Below are 7284 nucleotides of genomic sequence, written 5' to 3'. Positions count from 1 at the left end.
CTTTTTTTTCTTTTCATATCTAGTATATTGATATGGGGTTAATTATTGTAAATGGCAGATCCACAATTATTTCGCTATTCAGTTTAATTTTTTTAGGGTTAATTACATATAAAATCACCACCTTTATACAAAATTGCAAAAATAACACGGCTTTTAAAACGTGGCAATTCAAGGCACCACCTTTCATTTCTTTTCAAAAACAACATGGACACATTTTTAGTGGTATTTTTGCTGACGTGGCATGACACGTGGCACCCCCATCGGGTGTCCAAGTCAGCAAAATTTTATCTAAAAACGTGCTCATGTTGTTTTTGAAAAAAAAAATGAAAGGTGATGCCCTGAATTGACACGTTTTAAAGATCGTGTTATTTTTAAAAATTCGTGTAAAGGTGGTGATTTTATATATAATTAACCCTTTTTTTTATCACTTTCGACTTACCGGCAACTTGGGTTTAACCTTCCTTTAACCCTTAATTCGCTACAAATCCTACATCTTTCTTCAAAAAAAATGGACTTAGTCTAGACTGGAGTCTATCTTAACTTTAAAGTTTTTGGTTACCGCCATGATTGTAGGTTCAAACTATTGTTTCTCTTGTAAATTTTAAAAAATTACTATTTTTATTCTCATATTTTAATATATTTTTTTAATTAAAGTTTTTTTATAGGAGGATTTCAATTAATAAATAAAAAAATAGTGATTGTTAAAATTTGAAAAAAAATAGTAGTTTAGACCAAATTTTATACAAATAATAATAATTAATCTTTAAATATATGCTCATTATCATTAAAAGGGTCAAGGTCATAAAAAATTTATCAACTTTATAAATTTTTTCATTTTAATCACAGCGTTTAAAAATTATCATTTTCATATACGAACTACCAATTTTTCTCACATTCATACACCATTCAAAAATTCGATGAAAATTGCTGACTTGGCAACCGGATAGGGCATCCCATAAAAACCCGAATAGTGACACGTCGGCAATTTTTGCCCCTTTTTTAACGGAATATGGATTTTGGAAAAAATTGATAGTTGTTGTATGGAAATGAAGATGTTTAAACGGCGTAATTAAAATGAGAGAACATGTAAAGTTGGCGAATTTTTATAGTATTACCCTTTATTACAATTTATAACATATTTAAATTTTGTTTTTCTTTAGTGTATAATATCAGAACTATCTCAATACACTTCAAATAATTATTCAAAATGATCAAACCTTTCTTCTAATAAAGAAATTAGACTATATATGTAAACTGTAAAAATAATTACACATATATTTTGTGAATTAAAAATTTGTATTAGCTGTTCGAGTAAAGAGAAAATATGGTTTTCGAATTTATGTCTCGAAATCAAATAAGTTATTTTTAATTTTTCTAGTCAATTATATTTTAAAATTTGTATTTCGGGATCAAATAATCACTTTTAAATTTTTTTAGTCAATCAGATCTCAAACTCTCTTAATTTAAGTCAAGACTTAATTCCAATTAAGGCTTCTGTATTTTTATTTTTTTCCAGAAAGTCCTTACCTCGAAAAAGTTGTCTTCCTTATCCCTTTATTTGTCATTTTGTGATATTCATGTTTTTTTGTTATTTTTCCAGTCCCTCTACTTACAATTGTTTGTTCCTCTAGCCACGGAAAAGGTAATGATTATCACGAAATGATCAGTACCGGATCGGCAAAATAAAATTTTTGAGATAGGGTCTTCTAAAAAAACGTACAAGGGCTTTCGTATGATTTTAGTCTTTAAGTCAAGTAACTCTTAATCTGTAATATTTTTAACTCTAATTTGTAAATTTTGTAATTTTAATTGATTGAAAAAATTAAATTAAATTATTTGATTTCGAAACGCAATTTTAAAGACCGGATTAATCAGGTTCTCTTAAATGTTTTGTCCATTGTTGTTGGATCAAGACCTTTTAATCTCTCTAATTTTGACTTTGTCAATCAATTTAAAGGTTATAATATTGTTTATTACTATATAGGAACTTATCAAAATCACCGTGGATCGATTTGGAGTCTTCTAACAAAAATCGAAATTTTTAGATTTTGAAAAACTAGGTTTCGCGCTTGTGACATATGGGCGTCGTGATCACAACACATGAAGGATGAACGCGATAACTTTTGCTCACATGCGTGACTCGGTCCATAATTTTGGTTCACATGCGTAACTTTGATTAACCTAGTACGCATATCATAAATTTGTTGCTCAAAGAGCGAACAATGAGCCTCATTTAAAATGTCAAAAGTACTTCAGACCTCCCACGCTTTAGCGGAAATTTCTAATGATTTAGAGGGAGAAGAAGAGGAGGAACAAAAATGACATAATAATAAAACAAATGGATCAAAATCTCAAAAGGTGGGTGAATTGAAAAAACAAAATTAGAAATCTCCAAAAACACGAAGCATAAAGGTAAATTAAAGCAACAATAATCAAATAACAAAGAATGTGAAGAAACACAAACCTGTAAAACAAGCTACATTGAAATAAAAGAAACACGAAACAAAGATTAAAATGATAGCACTATAAGAATTCAGAAAACTGCAGATTTAAGAAGAAATAATTAGATAGAAAAAACGTGAAAGAAAAGATGAAATGAAGAAGAGGACGATATAGCAAATAACCATGCACAAATCTAAAAAACATAATGATTACGGTTAAGAAACTAGAGCGACAAAACCCTAGAACTCAGGCTAAAAATGAAGACACGTGGCAAATATATTGACAGGTGTTAAAATTCAAGAGGCCTTACCAACACGTGTCGAGATAACAAATTAATTAAGAATCTGAAGCGTCTCGCCTGAATCTAAAAAGACTCGCCTCAAATAAAGAAAAGCTAGAAAAAAATAAAAAAAAATCTGAAACTCAAAACGAGCATAAATACTTAAACATTAGTTTACTTACAGGGGAGCTAATGGTGGAAACTGACTTTTCACACAATACGGATAAACCGAATCTCAAGAGGATTCGCCCATATAAAGCACAGGGCAACTAAACAAGATAGAATCCCAAAACGCCAAATGTGAATCCTACTAGATTCATCGGTTACAGAATGAAGTCAAGGCAGGTTCACCTCGAAGAAATGACGAATGGATACTCTAGAATTCACGGTCATTAACGAATATCAGACCAGATCTGATTCTCATCAAGAGATCGAATCCTAAATCAACTATAGTGGCGATAAAGAAGAAAGTTCTAGAAGACCTAGATTTTATAGAAGAATCAAAGATAGTCTTCTATTCGATACTAAAATGCAATATAGGAATATTACCCTAGTTAGGACTCTTTCTTAAATGGAATTCATTCTTATAAAGGAGAACGAGCTGCATAGCAATCCCTTTCCCATTCATATTCAACTTTTTAAAAGAAATTTTTTCTTTTTAGGACTACCAAATTTTCCTTCATCACTATATAAAGGACTGGAGCTAAGAAGCACGGAAACTTCGATAAAGTTGTGTTTCCCGTTTCGGAAACGTTTCGGAAACCAGAAACTCTTGGACACCCGTACGAAACGTTTCGGGCTGTTTCTGTAAATAATAAAAATTAAAATTTGTAAAAAATTTAAAATTATTACCCACAAATAAAAAAATCTAACTAGTTACCCATAAATTTTACATTCGCATTGCCCACAATACAACAAATATACTTATTTGTGTTGAATTGTATTATATTTTTTATATATTTATAAAATTTTAAATATTTAGTACATCAAATTGAATTATTTTGTTAATTATCATAAATATTTAAATAATATTTTTATAAATATATCCCTAAATTTTTGTTATTTACACGTTTCCCCCACGTTTCGTGTCCTTCATTTTGAAAAACTTTCGTTTCCCGTTTCCGTTTCCGTGCTACATAGGACTGGAGTATTGCTTACTCACACAACTGAATTTGAATACAAATATTCTCCCTTAAATTCAACACTGAGAGATAATCGGAACACCGTCATCCGATAAGCTATTTACTCAGTTTTGTAGGTTCAGCCCATCGTGAAGTTCACCTATCCATCAATTATAAATTAAAAAGAACAATTAAACAAATTAATAATTAAAATTACATTGATAAATTTAAAATAATAGATGTATTCAAATATTAATAAGTTATTTTAATTTTAATATGTAATCTATATTATCATATATTAGTTTAATATTTTGTTTTAAAGTTAGTTTAATTGTAATGTTAATTTATTCGTTTTAATATTTAATGTAATATAATTTTTATATTTAAGTAAAATATTGTGTTATTTAAATTTCATGTATGGTTTATCAAAATAATTTTTATTTATATATTATATTTTTATTATAGAGATAAATTTAATGAAAAATTAGACTAAAAAAATATTTATATAAAATTAACTTTATAAGTTGTAATTAAAAAGAAAAACACCAATTAAATAAAATGCAGATTTGTGTGAATAGTGAAAATTTATATTAAGAGATTTACTATTCATGTTTTAGGCTGTATATTGAGTATGGGTTCGTGGGCCTTAAACTTAAAAATGAGGGGAAATTTAGGTATTTACTCTAAAAATAAAAATATCTGCATTTTATACCTCAATAGTTATAGAAAATATCTCTTTTTTTTCAGATTTATTTTTTTACTCTGGTTATTTAAATATTTATGATTTTATTCCGTTATCATCTGATTATCATAAATCCTTCTATAATTTATTTTTTACTTAGGTTATTATACAGTTATTATAATCTTATCATACTTCATTATCATCTAGTTATCATATTGCAGTGTTATGATAGCGACCTGATAATATAATGATACTGATGTGATAATCAGACACTTTTTATCATAACATTATCATAGATATTATCATATATATTAGGCTTAATTACGTAAAAAAAATCCACCTTGAACTTTATTTTCGTTTATACCCTGACCTTATAAAATAGTCATTTGTACCCAATTTTGGGTTTTTAGGTTTCATTTTTACCCAATACAAAATTATAATTGACAATTTAATGAATTAAAAGATGAAAAAATTAAAAACAATTAAATAAAAGGTTATATCATATGTCTAACTAGTATATAAACATAAATTAAAAGATTACTTTCAACTTTTTCTCAAGTTGAAAGAGACAATTTTAGTACTTTTGGGTAGAGATGGAACCTAAAAACCCAAAATTGGGTACAAATGACTTTTTACATGATCGGGGTATAAACAAAAAAAAAGTTGAAGGTGGAATTTTTTTTAAATAATCAAGCCTATATATTATCATGACATTATCATCTCAGTATCATATGATAATGTTATGATAACGACATTGATAATATTATGATAAAAATATGATAATTAAACACTATTTTGTGCATAATTTGTTTTCCTGAATTGTTATGATAACAACATTATAATATAGTGATACTCATATGATAATCACAGACTGTTCTTTAATAAAAAAAATCATTTTTTTTGCAGTGTATGATAATATTATGATATGACAATCAAATGCTGATTTTTGTGCTGGAAAATCGTTTTTCGTACAGAAAATTATTTTTTTCATCATAAAATTGTTTTTCATGCAGATTTTGACCTAAAATTGAAAAAATCAAAAAATAATTTATTTAAATATGAAAGTTAACATAAATCGTATTAATTACCACGAATTAAAAAAAACTAAAATCAAATATGAAAAGAACGGCGGAGCGATGGTTGAATGATGGTGGAGCGACGACGGACCGATGAAGAAACGACGAAGAAGAAGAGAAGAAATAAAGAAGAAGAAGAAGAAGAACAGAGAAAAACAAAATGATAGTTGTCACTTAATTGTCACTTGAGAGTAAAAAAAATATGAATAAAATAAAATAATAATAAAAGTAAGGTATAATTATAATATAAAGAGTAAAAAAAAATAAAAAAATGAGGTATTTTTTTTATCTTTTTCTTATTGAGGTAAGAAATCAAATTATTTTGGCCAAATGTCGTAAAAAGTACAAACCTTTTATAAAAGTTTTACAAAAGTCAAGACCTTTCAATTTTGTCGATTTTGGCCAAAAACATATTATTTGGTTTCAATTGTGGCCAACTCTTAATTTGATTTCAATTTTACCTATATGGCGCCTACGTGGCATGCACGTATATTGAAAAATCAGGACTTTTGTAAAATCAAATAATCCATTTTTGGCCAAAATCGACAAAATTGAAAGGTCGAGACTTTTGTGAAATTTTTGTGAAAGGTTTGGGCTTTTACGACATTTGGCCAATTATTTTAATAAAACTGAAGTATTTAGCGGTAATTTCCTGAAATACATGTTTTGATAATTTATTTACACTTTTACCTGCCAAGTTTTGATTTTTCTTTTTTACCTTTTTTTATTTACGAAAAATACCTTTTTTTTAATTTCAAAAATACCTTTTTTTCGGTTTCGGTTTTCAGGTTCGGTCGACCGACAGTTTTTTATATAGTGTAAGATTAGTGTATATATAGTGTTAATTTTTATTTTTTATAGATTTTTTTCTGGAATTTTTTTTATTTTTTATAGTGTAACAGTAGTGTATATATATAGTGTTTTGTGGTGTTTATATAGTGTAAGATTAGTGTATAAGTAGTGTGTATATATAGTGTATAAGTAGTGTATTTATGGCATTTTGTAGTGTTTTTTGTGGTTTACACCATGAAACACTGCAAATACAGCATAAAACTGCAAATACACCATAAACACTGCAAATACACCATAAACACTGTAAATGCGCCATAAATATACTAAAAAACGGCAGAAATATACTATAAAAACACAAAAAATACACTAAAACGTAAATATATTATAAAATTACTATAAATGCACCATCAATCAATTTTTTTCTTTAGAAAATCAGTAGCACTAAACAAATCTATGAATAAGAGAAGACAAAATAAATAATTATATGAATAATGGAACAATTTATAAACAAAAAATTATATATCTATAATAATCTATTTACAAAATATTTAAATCATTACCAAAAATCTCGAAAATTACACAAATCTAAAAACGAGTCGAGAAATCCATAACGCGAACAGAAAAGACGAACGGACTAGCGCGAACGGAAAAGATGAACAGAAAAACGACCGGAAACGACGAAATATCCATCGGAAGACGAACGGAAGCGCGACCGGAAAGACGAACGAAAAAGACGAACAGAAAAGTAATCGGAAGAGATAAACTGAAAATCAAATGAAAAAAAAAGAAGAAAAGAAGAAGAAAAGAAGAGAGAAGAGGAGAGAGAAGAGAGAGAAAAAAAGTGGCTATGTAAAAGTTTAAACTAAAATGAGATAAGACTTCTTTAAATAG

The sequence above is a fragment of the Mercurialis annua genome, linkage group LG5 (genome assembly GCF_937616625.2).
Source record: "Mercurialis annua linkage group LG5, ddMerAnnu1.2, whole genome shotgun sequence".
In the NCBI taxonomy this organism is placed as follows: Eukaryota; Viridiplantae; Streptophyta; class Magnoliopsida; order Malpighiales; family Euphorbiaceae; genus Mercurialis; species Mercurialis annua.
The sequence above is the reverse complement of the archived record's forward strand: the minus strand, read 5'-3'. Positions refer to the sequence as shown.